The sequence below is a fragment of the Anas platyrhynchos genome, chromosome 24 (assembly GCF_047663525.1).
Source record: "Anas platyrhynchos isolate ZD024472 breed Pekin duck chromosome 24, IASCAAS_PekinDuck_T2T, whole genome shotgun sequence".
Taxonomy (NCBI): domain Eukaryota; kingdom Metazoa; phylum Chordata; class Aves; order Anseriformes; family Anatidae; genus Anas; species Anas platyrhynchos.
In genome coordinates this window covers 6747461-6767185 of record NC_092610.1, presented here as the reverse complement: position 1 = coordinate 6767185, position 19725 = coordinate 6747461, and the positions used below count along the sequence as shown (strand labels likewise).

Sequence of the window (19725 nt, the reverse complement as noted above, 5' to 3'; positions counted from 1 at the left end):
GGAGGGAAGGTAGTTTGGTTGTCAAATAGACCCTAGAATGGCAAATGGCAAACAGGAATTAAACCTTTATGCTACTGTTAGAAAAACTATTTAAAGACCAGAACTGAACTCCCAGCTCTAGCTTTGAAGCACTTTACGTTGCAACTTCTACAGCTCCTGATAAAGTGCTTGTGAAGTGCAGTAAAATTCACCAGGAATAAGAAGAACAGGCCTCAGTTATACAGAGGCTGATCCAAAGTCTCAGAAGAGACCCCACAAGGACCAAACCATGCTGTCAAAAACAAAAACAAAACAAACAAAAAAAAAAATCAGCAGACTAAATCTGGTGCTGATGAGAGGTTCTTCCAAAGGGATAACTGCATCTGCTCGTGAACTGTACTGGCTTCTGAATTCCCTACATGAACTTGGGCAAAAGGCCTTTGTGTACATGTTGTGAGCAGAGGCAGAGCCAGGCATGCTGAAGACCCCAGGAAGGCTGATCTGGCATCCCAGCTGTGAGCCCCGCAGCTGTGTTTGGTGAATATTTTGGTAGGGGAGCTTCCTTGCATCACAAAGCTGCTGGCAACATGCAGAAAGATGCAGTCACTTGTTTTCACACAGACAGAAGAAGGCCAGAGTGTGACCCACAAGTGGCATATGATTCAGAATATAATGGAACTGGAAGAGTGCTTTTCAGGACTGGGAAGTGCTGGCTGCATCCTAACTCGGGACAGATGCTATTCTGGAAACTGGTGCTGGAATGGCTCATGCTCTCCCGGGCACCTCCAGAGACAGAGCAGATGGTTTCAGTGACTTCTAGTGAGTCAGGCACCCTTTCAGTGACATGGAACAGAAGAAACACTGGGATGCCCTGTAGATAATGGAGAAACAGAGGATGGAGAAAGGCAGCACACTGGTTCTGAAGCAGAGGATGAATTTGCAGTGCAGGTGGATCCCTCACCATCACTGCTCTGCTGTTCCTGTTCAGGAAAGTGCAGCCACTGCTTGGCCTGTTGCACCCAGGTCTTAGTGTACAGATTTCCTTTGCTTTTGCTATAAATAGGTTAGACAAGGATCTGCTGCTGTTTTATTTAGGAGCAAGTGCTCTCTTTTTTGAATTCTTGTTCTCACCATCGGGTCTCTGCCATAGCACAGGGCACAGATTTCACCAGTCCTGTGCTACCCTGGGTCTTGGATCTTTTGCTCCTTGGGCACTGAACAGGCACTGAACTGATGGCAGGGTCTGTCACTGGCATTCAGGAGGAATCATCAGCACGTGAGGCACAGAACTGGGTGCCCACATTGTGGGAACACTGCTGCAATCCCCGTTGCCACAGCCTGGGGCAACCCATCTGTGCTGACACTGACTCTTTTCTCAGTGGTATTTGACCATGAGGCCAAAGCTGTATTTTTGGGAATAGCGTAATATAAAATGTATGAAAGAAGTAAGGACAAGTGTTTGTGAAGCCTTCAAGGTGTCCATCCATGTTGGTCATCTCCAAATGAAAGCTTAGCCCATATCTTTGTAGACTGGCTCTTCTTTGAGTATTGGGGGAGAGAAGAAGAAGGCCGGGAATTATATGTGCAGTCCCGGCAAGTCCCCAGAGGTAGCTTTCAGTTGTGGACACATATTTTGACTTAAGACATTAAAAGTTCTTCCTTAAAATCTTGTAATGGCCAGGTGAAGAACTGATAAAGGGACAATGTGGTGATGATGTGACTAGGCCGTGCAAGTCTGATCACTGAAGCCAAGAGGGCAAATGAACTTGAATAACTAAGTCAGTATCTCTGCATTTTTACCTGCTCAATTTTACAACCTTGCTGCCCTCTTCACAAAGTTCATTTGTGTATTTGGACAGAGTGATTCTGCTCTAAAATGCAGATACAAGACATGAAGGTCCCAAGGAAAGATTCAGCGTGTGAAGGTGAGAATTTGTAAAGGTGCCCATAGATGCCAGGAACAATCCTGCCATGGGAGATGTTCCAGTTGTTGAATGTGTGTTTAGCTTTCTCTTGGCAAGTGCTCATGGAAATCCTACCACTGAAGTTGCTTCTGACTCACAGGGTGACTTATTAAGGACATCAGCAAACTCCCTACTTACACAGCCTCAGGGAAAAGCACAAGAAGCAATTCACTTACTTGCACCTGGACGTCCCTCCGGTGTTCAGCAAACCTGCAGTTCAACAGGACTGGAGTTGGTTTTGGGGAGGGACACCCTGGGGGCACCTCTGCATGATGGAAGCTTGTAGCTCTCTCTTTAATTGGAGGTGAATTTAATTTCAGTAATGAGCCTGGCACATTCCAGTTCCTGATTAGATTTGCACAGTGATTAACCCAGCAGATATTCACTTGGCAAACTGCCCAGTCCATTCCAGTTGCAGTGGACTGAAACCATTTCTACTGCTACTCTCACACTGGGCAGCAAGGTCACCTGAAGGTCATTGTGGCAGGGGAAATGTACCAGGACTCAAATGCATGCTGCTGCTTTTCTAAAATTTGTCTTGGGAAAGGCCTTTCCAGCTCCTCACATTTGATCCTGTCAGAACTGAGAAGACTTTGTGGTCTTCACTGTGCAACTTCTGATACTCCATGAGGCAGAAGCAGCTTTTGGAGAAGTTTCCCAAAGAGCAAGGATTTGTCTGAGTCCCTGGGGATGCTGAACATCTCTCAGAAAGTGCTGCCAAGATCTTCCATCTCAGTATCCTTAAGATATGCAAGAAGCTTCCTGTTGTTGTAGTTGCATTGTTTGCTTACCTGACTGTGCCCTTGTCTGAAAACAGATGGACTGTGGGTACATTCATACTGATCTGTGCTCCTGGACACGGGGGAAAGCTGTATGGGGAAAAGGGGCATGGTGTGCCTGAGTTACACCAGCATGTTTGCACACCAAGAATGCCGTCCCAAGTATCATCAGAAAAATGTTCTTTACCCTCACTAAATTCACTCTCTCAGAAGAAAATCACAGAATCGTTTGCTGGCATTTTTCCTTCTGCCACTAGAGATTTTGCACTTGGCTACTTTGTGGTCACTGCTGCTGAGGCGGCCAACAATTGCCACGTCGCACAAGATCCTTCATGTTTGCACGCAGCAGATCTGTGAGGCCACCTTTCTGCATTGGCTCCCTTAGTGCCTGTACCAAGAAGTTATCTTCAATGTGCTGTAGGAATTCCCTGAATATGTTTGTGTCAGCTGTATTTTCAGAATAATCCAGAAACTACTTTAAGATGTAAAATTCATATCTGAGTTGGTCTGAGCAACAAAGTGGTTTCCACATGCTTCCTGAGGAGCTCTCTCTGTCCTGCCCCACGGCAGGACAAGCCAATGGCCAATGCCCTGCCTGTGATCTCTGCACCCTACCCCTCCTGGTGAGCTGATCTTGCTCAGCTCCTCATCTGCAGAGGTGAGATCACATCGTAGTTCAAACTGAGTAGCACACAAAACGTCACAGGATTTCCTCTGTTCTAATTCCATTCCCTAGTTACTGGATGTCTCCATTATGATTATTACCAGTATAGAGAGTGAAAATGGCCATAAACACACTCTCAAATCAATTGCAAAAGTCCACTTTTGGCTTAGCAGATACACAGAGTAGTGCCTGTTCACTCCCCCCTCCCCGCTGCATGGCTTATAATTTTCTTATGCTCACAAAAGAGATTTTTTCCTTCCCTCAGGGACTGTCCAAAAGGGAAATAAGACAGGATCAGGAGATTAGCATGTGTGGTTCATGTTTGTAACTTGGCACTGTTGGAATATTATAATATGGTCCAGATGCTTGGGAAGGTGTTTAATGTAAGCCAGCATGATTGACATCTCTCCATACAGGATCTGAAGGCTGTCAGATCTCAGGTTATTGAGTGTCCCACTTACTGACAAATATATACACCAGCTAAGTAGGGCACAGAGCTCCAGTTCACCCTGTCTGAGCTCAGATCATTCTCCTGGAGCTGCTTTCCAATGAGATATGAGTTGCTAATGGTGTTAGCAGAGGATATTGGCAATTCCTAAAAACGGTGATGTCCCAAAAGCAACAATTTCCAGTTGTGCAAGTGAGGTATATGTTGGAGATAGGCACTGAGTCAAGTAAGTATCAGAAACTCCCGTTAATCCATGACTTTGGGTTGCAGGAGCAGCATGAGGACTTTGCCTCTTAGGAGGTTCTTTTTGTGCACCAGTGGAGATCCCTGGGCAGTGGCAGCCACATGGCAGCGGCCGGGTCACCCCAGCTGGCTCCATCTTCCCCCAGGCGTCGAGCCCAATGTGCCGTGAGGGAACAGCTAGGCCACAGCCACACCAGGAGCTCTTCTGATATGCTGAGGCTGTGAAGCTTAAGCAATATTTCTGCACCTGCAAAATCTGGGCATAGAAACATTTATGTTAGCATTAATTTACCCCCTGCCCCCCTTATTTTGCCCTAGAGATCACCCCGCATTATAAAGACTGAATTATATTGCCTTGGGGATCCTTTTGCCTGCACCAGTGAAGATTTTCCAGGCCCATCTGAGCACTTGCATAACAGCGGAAGTGATTTCAAATAGATGTTCCTGGGGAAAACCTCTGTTCCCTTTGAATCAAACTGGAAATCTGGGAAAGAGACATCAAAACTGATTTGAGAGATGTTGTGAGCCAGAACTCAGACACCAGGAGTTCCTTGCTTCAACTATTATTTCCAGGTTGAATTTGCCTTGCAGCTCCCATTTGGTGGATGTAGTTATGTATTTCACTACTAGATTAACAACCTAGCAGAAATCAGTTTGTCTTGCATTCACTTGCAGTTGTTATGGACTGTATCTTTCTCATTTCTTTCTTAAGATAATTTGATTGAGCAGTTGTAGCATATCTGTAAAGAGCTTTACTGGGCCTTGGGTCATTCTAGAAAACCCTACATACAACTTTCCATTTGGAGACAATGCCTGGTAAGACTCCCATGACTACCATTAGAGTCAAAAATAGCTGATATTTCCCGTTGTAGAAAACCAAAATTGAGATTCTCTCTCCAATTTATGCTCTTCCACCCCTGCTTCCAGGAAATTGTTATATCTCAGATCCCAGCTCCAATCTCTCCTTCAAGCACCAACGTAAAAGCCTCTTACCCCATCCTCACCCAGACTGCTTTGTTTGCTTGGTGGAGGACAGCGCTAGAATATCTGTGGAGCAGATTAATTCTTGGTACCCTGTCAAGGTAGGCCCTCCCATTCCTTCTTCACGTCTTCTAGCTGCAGGACCCATGCTGAATCCTCTTTTCATATTTCAAGATCCTTGCATCATCACTAAGTGCTCTTGCTGATTATCAGAGTAACCTGCTGCCGTTGTGCCAATACTCAGGAGATTCATTTGAACATTGGAGTTCCCTTTCCACATGCTCAAGAGCTCCTACACCAGCCTGATGGGCAGTAATTGGATATAGAGTGGGTTTCTTGGGGGAGAAGTGCACCAGGAAATTGATGATGGACTCATGCTGTCTTGAGTCAAACCTGCAGCACCAATATTTGGTAATTCTAGTTCATTTGAGGCTTTTGAAAGATCCCAGAGGCCCTGGGGCCAACATCTTTCTTTCATCTGCTTTGACAATCTCAACCTACACAATTCAGAAACCCACTATGGTAGAAGGTTAATGAGATGACTGTTATATACTGAACAAAGATCCTTTCATGTTTCTCCTCATTACCTTGAATGAAGAAGAAAACACACGTAGAAATGACCTTTTTCATATGGAAGAGAGTGGAAGCAGCACAGCAGCACTCAGCTGACACACTGACTCTGCAGATGGGACTGCAGTAGTGTGGGTGAGCATGTGAGGTGGCAGGATCATGCTGGAACCAGTCCCAGAACTTTGAGGATCCACCACCACCAGCATGGTGCTGTGCTGTGCAGCTTGAGCCATGCTCCTTATATGAAGTGGGAGCAGCACATCAGGAAGCTCTGGAATCAAAGGCATGCTCTGAAGTGGAAGAAATGACTTAAGCAGCATCTTCACAATAAATCTCCTTGGTTTATAAGAAACAGAATAGCACCCTGTTCTTTGGATTCAGTTTAATGTGCTCAGGAAGCATTAACGGGGAATAACATCTTGAGGATAAAGAACAGGTGTTAGCCCAGACTCAGGGTCTCATGCCAGGCAAGGATTATTTTATTATAATTAATATTCTTACTTCTTATTATTGCTAATTACTGGCTGAAGCTCAGTGCTTTAGGGACACAATAGTACTTCCTCCATCAATGCTTCAGACAATCCTGCATACTTGGAAATGCATTGTCAGATCTCATCAGGTTTTGCAGATGACTGACTACAGAGCAACTAGAGGTGAGTGAAAATACTGCAGACATATAGGGAAATCTTCTTTCAAGCTAATCCCTATGAATCATTTTGTTTGTATTCGTGACCTCCTTTATTCATGAATATTTGGTAGAAAAACATTTCCTTGCAAATAAACACTTGTGAAAAACAAACAACTTCTAATTACTTCAGCAAATATTCTCATCTGAATGTTTATGCAAATACATTTACCCATGTGAGCTCCTATATCAAACAACCATGAATATGCATTTTCATGAGAAAACACATAAGGTGTGAAAAAAACATTCTGAGTGTTCTTTGTTGGCTTAGTAAGGGAGCAGAAACTGAACTATATATCTCTTTCGACTAAAGCTTGGTTCACCAAGATTAGGTTGACAACATTCAATCAAATTACAGAAGCTGCTTTCTAAAAATATTAAATTATTCCCCCCCCCCCAAAAAAAAAAAAAAAAAAAAAAAGCATAGGATTTCATGGAAAGAAATGTGATTGTGTGCATGTGGAGTAAAATCAGTGGGTTATTTTTCTTGGGAAAGTCGAGGATGATAGTAGTTATTTAAAGTGAAAAGCATCAAGAATCTATTTTAAGGACCTAAAATTATGCTCACAGGGAACCTATAGAGGGATTGCAATGACAGCACATTTGTAAGTATAACTGTGTTTGTGATGGAGAAGATGACACAAGCTGCTCTCACATTTTTGTTTGGAAGAGTTTGGAAGAATGGGTTGGGAAAAAGAAAAAACAAAACAAAACAAAAAAACTATTTGGTGGTTCAAAATAGGCTCAAATAGGCAGCAAGCAATGGAATTGTCTGCTTCAAAATTGATAATGAGTGAAGGCCCCAAGGTGCTATTCAGGTTCACATTATTCCACATTTGATATAGTGAGCATCCTCAACAAATACATGCACAATATAAAGTCAGGTGAGGTGGATATTATGCAAAATAGCAAGGCATTGATAGAGAGGGGCAGTAAAGGGGGACTAGAATGGTCAGGGGCTGTCCTACAAGGAGAGGCTGATGGAGCTGACCTGAACTCACATGGTGAGGAGGTGATGTAGTAGCAGCCTACAATTATTTGAAAGTGAATTACAAAGACACTAGAGCCAGGCTTTCCTCAATGGTAGGTGACGTAACTGGGGCAGTAACCACAGACTCAGTCTCAGGAAGCTAAGGATGCACATCAGGAAAAACTTCATCCCCAGGAGGATGGTACAGCCTTGTTCAGATTGTGGGAAAGGTAAGAGGTCTCCATTCTTGGAGTTTTGTAAGATGTAGCTCAGCAAAGTCTTAATGCTGATTTAGAGTTGGGGTTGTCCTGCTCTGAACAGCAGGTTAGACTGGAGAATTCTACACATCTTTGCCATCAGTGCTGCCCAAATTTGAATCTAAGACGTGGGCAGCTCAGTTTCTGCATGGCTTTCCCCCACAGCTTTCAAAAAACCCCATCACAATGTGGAGGGGACAAAGCCCTGACAGGTGATGTATATGGGCTGCACAGAAATCCTGTCTCTCTGCCCGCACTGTTGAGGGCAGGCAAAGAGTTTAATGGAGAACAATTCTCTCTCCAAATCCACAGAGAAGGTCCACAGGGTCAGAGACAGATCTTCATGGTCCAGATCAGAGCCATGTGTTCTCTACAAGGTCAGACTGATCCCAAGTGACATTATGTGGAAGTAAGGAACAAACAATGAAACTCAAGGCCAGAGGACCTGCTTACCCAGTAAAACCAGTTGATTCACACTGCAGCCACTAAGGGGCAATGAGCACAAGTTTGTTTCCCAATGTTTTAACAACTGGCAGCTGTGACATATATTTTCATTTTGAATATCAATGGCACAAGTAGGTCCATATGCTGCTTTTTTTTTTTTTTTTTTTGTGGTCATGGGCAGGCCCCTTGAACCTCCCTCAGGCCCATTTTTATGTATGACAGTTGGCCATTTTTATCTGTCTTACTAAAAATCTTCAAATGGGAGTCACATAACTGTGCAACGCTGGGCACAATGGTGCCCCATACTGGTGTTTTTCAGTCACCTTTTTTCCTGGAGACCATACAGTTTCCATTGTCTTGTTTATATAAAACTGTTATTCCAACTTCCTAAAATTCACTTCTTAAATATGACTGTGATTTTGCTGTCAGAATTTATGAATGTACATATTTAATAAACCCCAGAGTAAATTTTGTTTATGTGTGTATCTATTTAAATGATTGTGTAGCAGCAACTGGCTGATGGGGACATGTCAGGAAATCTTCACAGTCCATTTCAGTGCATACCAGATTCTTGTCCAGTCTATGAAGCTAGAAATCTGCTTGGAGGAAAGCAATTCTGGGTGTTTGCACAGGCTTTTTGACTTTGTTGAAGTGCACTGTGCCATGCTGAGTCCAGCCAAATGGCCCTGTCTGTCCCAGCAATGAGATTTCACCCTGACTGGACTCTCAGTTTTCTGACCCACTTCACATGTAACCTCCCCAGATGTTGTAGATTTCTATAAAAGACACCCTTTCCTATTCTGTTTCTGCTTTGCTTGAAGGATCAATGAGATGTATTGTTTCCTAGTCTTGTAAGAAACTTATGTCAGTTTTTGACTTTCTCCCAGCACTTCGTTCTTCTCCTCTGAGTAACCACTGCACAGCAGCTCCTCTCAAAATGAGCAGGTTATTGGCTTTTGTGCCCAAAGTGTGCTCTGCTCTGTGCTCACATCAGTGACAGCACAGCTGTGCTTTTCCAGCGAGAGGGAAGAAGGCAGGTGGGATAAAATCAGGGGTTAGCAGACTTCTGGAAAACTTGGAGCAGCGTAGGTCTTGTCTGAATGTGAGTTAAGAAGGCAGGGATGGGGGGAAGCCGTGTGTCCAGCTGCCAGTAGGCCCTGCGCTGTCAGGCCGGGCTCCATCGTAGGGCCTGAGCCCAGTCCCACCGTTCTGCCAGGTATGGGGGGACAAGACTTTGGATCAGATTTTGGTCCAGTCTCCCAGGTGAGGCAGAATTTCAGCTGTGTTAAAATTTGCAATTTTGATGTGCTGAGGATTTTTTCCTCTGGATGCAAGGTGATTTAGTATATGCTGAAAAGTTGTAGCTAACCTGTCTGCATGAACACAATCATTTCCTACGAACAGAAAAACAAAATATATTAAAAAGAAATACAGACAGACAGTATTGTCCTGTTTTCCTATGCTCAAGTCTCATTTGAAAACTCACTTGAGTTTCTTTCACTTTTCATTTTGAGATTATGGAAATGTTTGTCTAAACATCTGTGGTAGCCGGTTAACAGGATCAAGCCAGCATTAGACTAGTCCAGACATAGAGAAGATAATCTTTTCCAGCCAAAGAGTAGCAGCAACATAAATGCATAAATCCTCCTATCCAACTCCATGTATTACCCAGACGTGCTACCCCCAAAACCAGGTAGTTTTGCTGCCAGTATGGGCTTTGTCTCTGCTGAAAACACAGGGTTGACTGTAGAAATCTTATGAACTCCTGCAAGGCAATGATTAAAGCCACTTCCCATGCCAGTGAGGCAATACAGGAGTTAACCATATCAATATTCTCTCGTGGTAGAGTTTGAGGATTGGCACACAGACACACGAAATCCTAAGTGTTCCATCAAACTGGATAGAAGAGAACAGAGCAAAGCTCAGCCATGGCAGTTTGCCACTCTCATATTGTGGACAGCCCTTGTAAAAAGCAATTGTAGAAAGAGTTAGGCAGGCAGGGACCTAGGAGGTCACCTAGTCCAACCTTCTGCTTCAAGCAGGGCTGGCTTCAAAGTTGGAGCAGATAGCTCAAGGCCTTGCATATTCAAGTCCTGAAAACCTCCAAGGATGGAGACTCCATCACCTCTGGGTTCATCCACTGCAATGGAAAAGAATTCCTCCTTACGTCCTGATGGAATTTCCCTGTTGTAAATTGTGTCTGCTGCCTCCTGCTCATTCATCTTGGCTGCACACTTCAGTTCTTCAGTATCTTTCTAATAGCGGAGTACCCTGGCACAGTACTCCAGATGTGGTCTCCTAATTGCTGGAGAGAGCAATCCCACCCCTGCCTGGCTGGCTACACGCTTGCTCATAGAACCCACTCCATGTCTGGCCTTCCCCACAGCACGGGCACACTGCTGGCTCCTGTTCAGCTCATTTCACCAAGATCCCAGATCCTTCTCTGTAGAGCTGTCCCCAGTCACTCGGTCCCCAGCCCTGTACCAATGCAAGTCACTGCTTAACGCTTCTTGCTGAACTTCACAGGATTGACCCCACTGCCTCCTCTTGGACAATCCCTTCAGCTCGCCCCATCCCCCCAAGCAACCTGCCAGGACATCACTCGCTACCGCAGCTTGTTGCCATCCTGGCAGCGATGATGGTAAACAGCACTTGTCTCTTTCAGCAGGGGAAGGTGTTTTCCAGAAGCTCCTGTCAGATACTGAGTTCCCATCTGTAACTCTTTTGTCCCACTGTCTGTTGGCTGGGCGCTTAATCAGTGTTTCTCATGAATAACAGACATTTTGTAATTTTTAAAGTATTTGTCATAATTGGTGGATGAATTTCACAGGGCTGCTAGAAAACAGAAGGTAATGGACAATTAGCTACAGCTGTCACTGTAATTCAACGTGTTAATTAATGTTTATTTGATCTGTTACCTTTACTGGAGGAAAGCTGGTGTGCACTCTTCTCTTCCAGATACCAATTTTCATGAAGTGGGCAGGATTTTAATAGATTCTGGACCTTAACTTCTCTATCTAATGTGGCTGATGCTAGTCAAAAGCTGCCAACATCAGGAAAGGAAGAAAGACAAGAGGCAAAGGTACGACACTACTGCATGAAGTCATCTCCTCAGCGTCACAACCTCATCTTCATTATCATATTTTAAATAGGACCAAGAACTTGGAAAAATGAAGACAAATCCACAAAACAGCTTGTGTTGCTGCTCTATAGTTTATTTGTAAAAGTTTCAGCCAAACATTCTGCCCAGCTCAAGAACCATGAGGTGTTGAAATCACAGTGCTGATTGCACGTGCAGCATCACACAACAAATTGCCTCTGTGCTCCTGGTGGTTGCTGCCATGCCATCCCCAGATCATGGTCTGCTCAGACCTTCCTGCTTAGTCCAGCTGTTGGGGTTGGATTTAAAACAAGGAAGTGAGCTGGAGTGTTTTGATTTTTCTCCACTGGACTACAAATCACATTATGCACCAAGTCATTTTTACAGTACATCAGACTGGGGGGTATTTTCCAAATGCTATGACAAGAATGGCATTAAAAAACAGGAAAATGAAGTCCCCACAGATTGACTGAGGATAAAGCATGCATAAGAATTCATTCACACACACACACCCCAGTGATAACACAGTGGTGATCAGAGCTCCCGATGAGGCAGCTGAGGGCAAACAGTGACTCTTTAATGACAAGCATAAATTTAATTTGATTGCTGGGAATAATTGAGTGTTACGGCCCTCTGCTCATTTCAGTGGATTTGAGCAAAATTAATTGGAAAGGACATGTGTTTTTTCCTTAGTACTCCCTCTGCAGTTGCTGATTAACCTCCCAGCTGCAGGATTTGAACTTGGTGCTGGCTTTCAGGCAGGACAGACACACTGACCCAGCGATGACGGAGCTCAGCCTCAGGGAAGCTGTATGTGGTACAGCACACAGAAGGCAGGAGAGCTGCAAAGGCACACAGCAGTGCCCAGTGGGCTTTGGAGGGAGGAAAGGTTGTGAATTTGTGTTGAGCCTCATCTGCCTGGGAGATAAGATGCTGTTGTGGTTTAGCCCTGGCAGGCAGCTAAGCACCACCCAGCCACTCACTCACTCTCTCCAGGTGGGATGGGGAAGAGAATCAGAAAGGTGAAAGTGTGAGGCCTCATGGCTTGAGATACAGACAGCTTACTAAACAAAGGAAAAGCTGTGTATACAACCAAAGCCAAACATGGAATCCATTCTCTACTGCCCACTGGCAGGCAGGTGTTCAGCCACCCCCAGGAAAGCAGGGCTCATCACAGTGTGGTGCTTTCTTGGGAAGACAAACGCTATCACTCCAAGCCCCCCTCCCTCCTCCTGCTTTACACCAGCTTTTATTACTGAGCATGAGGCCACATGCATGGGTTCCCTTTGGGCAGTTTGGGTCCCTGTCTCGTCTGTGTCCCCCCGCCTGAGCTCCTGGTGCACCCCAAGGCTCCTTGCTGGCAGGGCAGCATGAGAAGCAGAAAGGTCCTTGGCTTAGTGTAAGCGCTGCTGTGAGACAATTAAGACATTGGTGTGTTATCACCACTATTTTCATCAAAAATCCCAAACACAGTGTTATGTCATTCTCTACGAAGAAAATTAACTCTATCTCAGCCAAAACCATGACAGGTGTGGATTATTCCTGTCAGCCCCATTCATTATTTAGTTTTGAATATTTTTATCAGAAGTGTCACTGGCTGCTCCAGCTTTGTGTCCTCCTGTTGTGGATTCTTCCTGGCAGTCTTCCGGGGGTGTTTCTACCAACCCATGTATAAGAGAGCTGCTGCTGACCAGTAGCAACTGTGACACCATGGTTAGGTGGCCCCATGCAACCCAGATGGTGCAGCCATCTTCCTGCAGGACCTGCAGGAAGGCTATAGCCTGCTAGACAGCAGCAAGACGGGGACATGAGGTGAGGCTGGGCATTAGGAAGGCAAGTCCAAACCCCAGCAGTTTCTGCGCCTCCTTTCCCCATTGCTCCAAGTACTTTGCACTGCTGTCGTGGTCTAACCCAGCTGGCACCTCAGCACCACACAGCCGATTGCTCACCCCCCATCCCACTGGGGTGGGGGAGAGAATCAGAAAAAAAGTAATAGCTGGTGGGTTGAGATAGGACAGTTTGATAGGACAGAAAAGAAAGGATAAAAATAATTACTATTAATAATAATAGTAATGTGTACAAAACAAGTGATACGCAGTGCAATTGCTCAGCACCCACTGACTGATGACCAGCCCCTCCCCAAGCAGCGTTCCCCCCCCACCCCAGCCAGCCAGCCCAGTAAATCCCCAAAACAGCACCCTACCAGCTACTAGGAGGAAAATTAACTCTGCCCTAGCCAAAACGAGGACAACTGCCTAGACACTTCCTCCACCTCCTGACATTAAAACTCCAAAGCTATTTCCATGCAGCTTCCCATTAGCTGCTGAAGGGTGGAATTCAGCAGGTCAGTGTGCATTGTGATCTGCATCAACAATAGAAGAAGCACTTCCGAAACCATTTAGGGGACTGATGCCTGCCCCAGAAGTTCCAAAAGTGACTCAGGCAACTTAGAGCTTAGAACTGGGGAGCAACTAAAGCTGGCTGCAAAGGGCTTTGGGCCTTGTCCATCCTGCATGGCAAAAGTGTCCTCTAACCACAACTGCAAAATCAGGAGGAATGCTATTCAACAGCACCAGAGAGACTGGGGGCGAATGGGAGAGGACCAAGGTTCTCTGGAAAAGCTAGAAGTATTTAATGAGTCACTGAGCACTGTGAGCTGGTCAGCACAGCCTTCTCTTGGGGTACACAGTTTTGCCATTAGTATCATTGCTTCTGGTCCCACAGTAAATATTTTGGTCCACTAACAGCATGCTTTGACATCTACAAAGACCTTTAAGGGGCACGAGCAGTTTTGTTAGTAGCATATTGCTGCTTCGACAGAGGTCTCCACAGGTGTTCAGCAGGGACCTACTCTGCCAGTCACCTGGCTTGTGCACACAAATTCTGCTGAAATAGTTAGAGTTTTTGCATGGAACATGCCATGCCTGAACCAGAGCTGGCATTTGTAAATAAGTCATGAGCTCTGTAAGAGTGATAATTCTTGCCTGGGTTAGGAATGTATCAGAAGTAAAATATTTACTCAAAAAAAAATCAGCGTATCTTTCAGCATCCGTTGGAAATATGTGACAATCAGAAGGGGAAGTTACTTCTTTACTCCATCAGCTATTGGGGAAGGGCAAAAATCCCTAATACAGTATATGATTTTCATTCAATTGCATATTTCCATTGCATGCAATCTAGTTATGCCAGACAATTATGTATTCATTTAAATGTTTCTTATTTACAATTTTCTTACACATCTTACACTTTTATTTTTCAGCTAATTCATAAAACTCTGCAGTACAGGTGGGTTCAGGTCTGATTAGACTCTTAGTGTTATCTGAACCCCCACTGAGCATGTCTGCACCCCTTCCAAGGGACTGTTAATTCCAGAGCCCGTGTGAGATAAGAACAGACATAAGAAATTCCCTGAAAAAAAAAAAAAAAGAAATGGAAAGACCAGGAGTTTGAATTGGATCATACACATGAAAAATACGTTGCTCCCTGAAAACATAATTCCATCATCCTATGTAAAAAGCAAAATAATGACTGGGCAAGTGTCCTGGTTTCAGTTAGGACAGAGTTAATTTTCTTCCTAGTAGCTGGTGGAATGCTGTGTTTTGAATTAGGATGAGAAGAGTGCTGATAACACCCCGATATTTTAATTGTTGCAGAGCAGTGCTTACACCAAGCCGAGGACATTTCAGCTGCTCACTCTGTCCTGCCAACAGGCAGGCTGGGGGTGCAGCAAGAGCTGGGAGGGGACAGACCCAGGACAGGTGACCCAAACTAGCCAAAGGGGTATTCCATACCATCTGACGGCATGCTAAACAATATATAGGGGTGGCTAGCCAGGGTGGGGGGGCCGGCTGCTCGGGATTAGGCTGGGCATCGGTCAGCAGGTGGTGAGCAATTGCATTGTGCATCACTTGTTTCGTACACATTATTAGTAGTAGTACTATTATCATCATTATTGTTATTGTTACTATTGTTACTGTTACTTTCCTGTCTTAATAAACTGTTTTTATCTCAACTCACAGCCTTCACTTTCACTTTCCCATTTCTCTCCCTCATCCCAGAGAGGGAGTGGGGAGGGTGAGCGAATGGCTGTGTGGTGTTTAGCTGCTGGCGGAGTTAAACCACAACAGCAAGCCTCAATGCACATGAAGCAATACTATCTAATAAGGAGAAACCCTGTTAACATCCTTTCACCATCAGTCTAAAAAAAAAAAAGTATGTCCAGTGGCCACTTCCACATTTTAAAGTTTGAAAAAATGAATCTGTAAAATTAAATGTAAATCTGTAAAAATGTACATCTATGAAAGTAAATCCTGGGAGTCTGAAAAGTTTGCTAAATGAAGAAAGAAGATGACAAAAAAAAGACCCTAGAATCCTACAATATCCTGAGTTGGAAGGGACCCACACAGATTATTAAGTCTAGCTCCTGACTCCATACAGGACCACCACCTCTCTCGCTCTCAAAAAAAAAAAAAAAAAAAAAAGACATTGCAAAACACTGAAAACATTCAAACTCAAATAGTATTTGCATTGCTTATACAGTGTGTGTGTTCAGTCCTGCTTTCAAATAATAGTATACTATACACAGAGTTTCTCCAAAGGCAATGTTGGCATCTTCAGCTGCAAATATTACATTTTCAAAGCTGAAAACATTTTCTTGTAGTTCAGTTCCTAAATGTTCCAAGCTCCTAAATGTTCCAACACACGTTGTGACGTTTCATTGCTATCTTGCAAACAAGCAGCACAAGATGGGTAATATTTTCTTTTAACAGTGCAACAACAGACAATTTAAAATACTTTGATATTTCCACAGTTTGAGCAGTCACTGGCAATTGATATAGTCCTTCTAATGAAATTATTTTTTCACAATGAAAAAAAATTAACACATTGTTAGGCACAAGATGCTTCTCCACTAGCTGTCAGTGATGACGACATTTAATTCCTTAAGCTTCCTGACAAAGATATCCATGTCCTTCTTACTGTCTGACTTGAGGTAGTATATTAAACTATGGTTAGACAAATGCAGCTTTTTCTCATTGACCCTCCATGCTGTGGCATTCTTGAGATTCATGCTGCCACGTATGACATTGCCAACGTCATCCGTGTCCCTGCAGCACAAAGAAAAGGAGAGTGAGAAAACCCTGGAAAGCAAAGCTGGTACCGCCTTCGCAGACAGTGCCGGGGGATGTCTGGGTTGGATTTTTAGAGAATCACAGAACAGTTGAGGTTGAAAGTGACCTCTGAAGATCATCTGGTCCAACCCCCCTGCTGAGCAGGATCACCTCGAGCACCTTGCGCAGGATGGCATCCAGGCGGGTTTTGATTATCTCCAGAGAATACTCCACAACCTCTCTGGGCAACCTGTCCCAGTGCTCTGTCACCCTCCCAGTAAAGAAATGCCCCCTCATATTGAGCCAGAACTTCCTGGGCTGTAGTTTATGCCCTTTGCCTCTCGTCCTGTCGCTGGGCAGAACTGAAAGGAGACCGGCTCCATGCTCTTGACACCCTCCCCTCAGATATTCATACACACTGATGAGCTCTCCCCTCAGTCTTCTTTTTTTTGAGGGTAAACAGGCACAGTCCTTGTACTGGGGAGGCCAGAACTAGACACGATACTGTTATTGCATTTTGTGCTGCTCTGCAGCCTTGATGTCCCGGGGCTCTCTGCCTTCCTTGCAGTGCAGAAGGCCCCCCCCAGCTCTGCCCTCTGGCCCAGCCCGGCTCTCTGTCTGAGGCTGTCCCGGCCCACCGCTGGGCTGGGGAGGCCTTAATGGGAGCCGTGCACTCCCAGTTCCTTCCTCTCCACAGTGGCAGAGCATATGTGACAAAAAGGATCCTTTTTAAAAACCTGTTCTTGTCTGGCTGCCTCCAACCACAAAACCCCGTGCTAATCTCTTGACTTCCAGACAGTAACTTACCAGTAATAGTGAAGCCACAGGCCCCTGATTTCAAAACAGCGATTCTGGTACCAAAATATGTAATTTGTCCATTTCTTGAAGCGATAGATTTCCACGTCCATGGACACGGGATGCAGAGGACTAAACAGAAAGCTGGAACAGAAAGTGAAAGCAACATTTTTTTTAAGACTTCCCAGCAATAGGTGGGGCAAAATGCAGAGGAGCTCAGCTCTGGCTCCGAGCACTGTGCAGCCAGGAAATTAGCCCCGTCCAGTTACCAAGGGGCAGTGGCACACTCAGTGGGACAATGTGGCCACCCATCAGTGTTAGCCCAGGCAGGGCAAACAGGCAGCTGGTGGCTGGGGTCAGCCCAGAGTCCAGGCCATCAGGCAAGCCCAGGGTGCTGAGGCAGGCCTGAGGTCAAGTCATGAAGTCTGTCTTCAGGTTGGGGTTTGGCTCGTTGGGGTCTGCAGCCAGGTGTGGGCATGGCTGTGACACAGCTGTGCAGTGGCTCAGGCTGGGGACATGTGTGAGAGCCCTGGCTTGAAAGCAGATCCCAACAGACAGGGCACAGCCGTTGCTGATGCCTCTAGCTTTCTTCCCTATGGCTTTCTTTGAGGTCACCTTCAGTGCCTTCTCCAAACTTGCCCAGGAAGCCAAAGCACCAGGAAGGGAGGATGCTGAAGGTGCTGACACCCAGCTCCTCCATGCCCTGTGGCCACATCTGCCTTACAGCTCCAAGCACCTCATTTTTGCATTGGGACCCTGGGCCCTGCTGGGCTTTTGCACTTCAGGACAACACAGCCTTGCACATGAATGTCTGCACAGCACCAGAGACTGTGTCCTGCTCCAACTCACGAAGGCAGTGACACTTCCTGTGATTAACATGGAGACGTTACAGAGCCACAGATTCTCCAGAGACACGTTGGTGGTTGAATTGGCTTCTACATCAGTGTTCATGAAGTGAAAGCCTTTAAAGTTTTAAATCTTGAAGTAGCTAATGTATCACAAAAAGGAGAACAGTTTAACTTGTCTGGAAGCCAAACTGCAAGAAACACAGTCCAAGGGGAGAGCAGACACTTAATTCTACCATCTGGCACTGAGCCTCAATGCAAACGGAGAAGTGGCAAGAGATTTCCAGGTAATCAATTGCTTACTGCCAAATCCTTCCCCCAGGTGCTCCTTGCTACCACCAAGGCTCTAGCTCTGACTCTAGAGATGCTTTCCCCCAGATTCTCAAGGCCTACTTTCATCACTGCTGTATCTCTTCCACTGGTAGAAAAGTGCTAGTATGGATCTGACGGCAGAGAACACGAGTGTTTGACATGACAGCTGTCCTGTGACTCCAGTCCCACTGAGTCCTGCGTTGCCAGCTGGGAATTACTCACCTCAGTGTGCTGAAATATCTGAGTCCGAGAGTCTGTGCAGTGACATATATCAATTATGCCTCTTACATCTTTTAGGTGCTTTTTAAAATCTTAGCATGAATTCTGCACATTTTAGCTCCCATTGTTTTCCCTTCAGTAACATGGTTCAGACTCTTGCTTTCAACTGAAACCCATAGTCCATTTATAAAGGGATCTGCTGTGAATTTCTCATTCAGGGATTTTGGAATTCCAGGTCTTTGGCAGAGAAGTCCAAGGAAATTTTGCAGGAGAAAGGGAAAAAAAAAAAAAAAAAAGTATTGCGACCTTCTAGATTTCCAGCAACAGAAGTTGTCACTTATTTTCCATCTTGCACACAGGTGGCAGTGCCAAAAGGCTGGGACAGGCTCCACTTTGGGAGTAGCAGTGCCCGTTTCCATCACCATCACACAGAGAAGCCTTGGAGGTATTTATTCATGCCCTGAAACAAGAGTGCTGGTAGATGTGGATATTTAAAAAGAAAAGTAGAAAGCAAGAAAATAATAATAATAATAAAAGTATTTAAAAGCAGCTGCGTGCACATAAAAAAATAGAAGGCATTGTCAGCACACAGTCACTACACAGCAAGTCAGCATGCCCAGGGCCTGCCCAAGGAACAGAAAATCCATGCACATCATAGGATTTCTGTCTTGGCCAGTGTGGAAGAGAGGCCAATGAGTATTTCTGTACTTAGTGTGAACCCTTTTGCAAGGGTCAGCCCAAAGGTGAAGTAGCCACGCTGCCAGGCTAGCTGCATGCCAGCATGAGCATGGACAGGTTCGCCCGCAGCGGGGACATGGGGAGCTATCAGTGCCATCAGCACGCGCCTGCCAGCGCTGCCTGACGCATGGCAGCTGTCTGAGCGTGGAGGCCACAACACCCACAGAGCTCTGCTGCTTGGTGCTGGCTGAGCTCTGGCTGCCAGCATCTCAGCTCCCTGGGGTGGGAATGTCCAGAATGGGGGCACTGGGCTTGGCAGCTTGGTTTGAAGCCTCCCAGAAATGCTGAGCTGCCAGAGAATGCCCTGAGATGAAGACGACACTGTTCAGAGTGCTGACGGATCCAAAGTCACAGCAATAATGTCCCCCATCCTGGAAGTGCATGGGAATGTTTTTAGCTACCCAAATAGGCTTTTCTTTTTGATGATCTGCCACCAGAGTGATGTGGTACATAGTTTGGTCACCTACTCTACCCAGGTAGTGCAGCCCATGGAGGTTAGGGGAACTTTATCCCATGGATGATGGATTAGTAACAGAAGCTCCCATATGACATTTAGCCTTTCTGAGTGCTTTCTGAGAGAAAATTACCTTGGCTCTAAAATTCCACACCACACCCTTAGCATTT

General features: G+C 45.3%; 1 protein-coding gene and 1 long non-coding RNA gene across 2 annotated transcripts in view; one reads left to right on the top strand and one right to left on the bottom strand.

Moving 5' to 3' along the window:
- Positions 1-19725, top strand: part of LOC101805210 (avidin) — a 67556-nt gene that overhangs the window by 8248 nt on the left and 39583 nt on the right. The gene's annotated exons all lie outside the window — the stretch shown is intronic.
- Positions 15585-17211, bottom strand: LOC101791942 (uncharacterized). Its single transcript, XR_005260864.2, has 2 exons — positions 17000-17211; positions 15585-16189 (listed from the first exon to the last, which is right to left on the bottom strand). It is a non-coding gene; the product is annotated as an uncharacterized lncRNA (long non-coding RNA).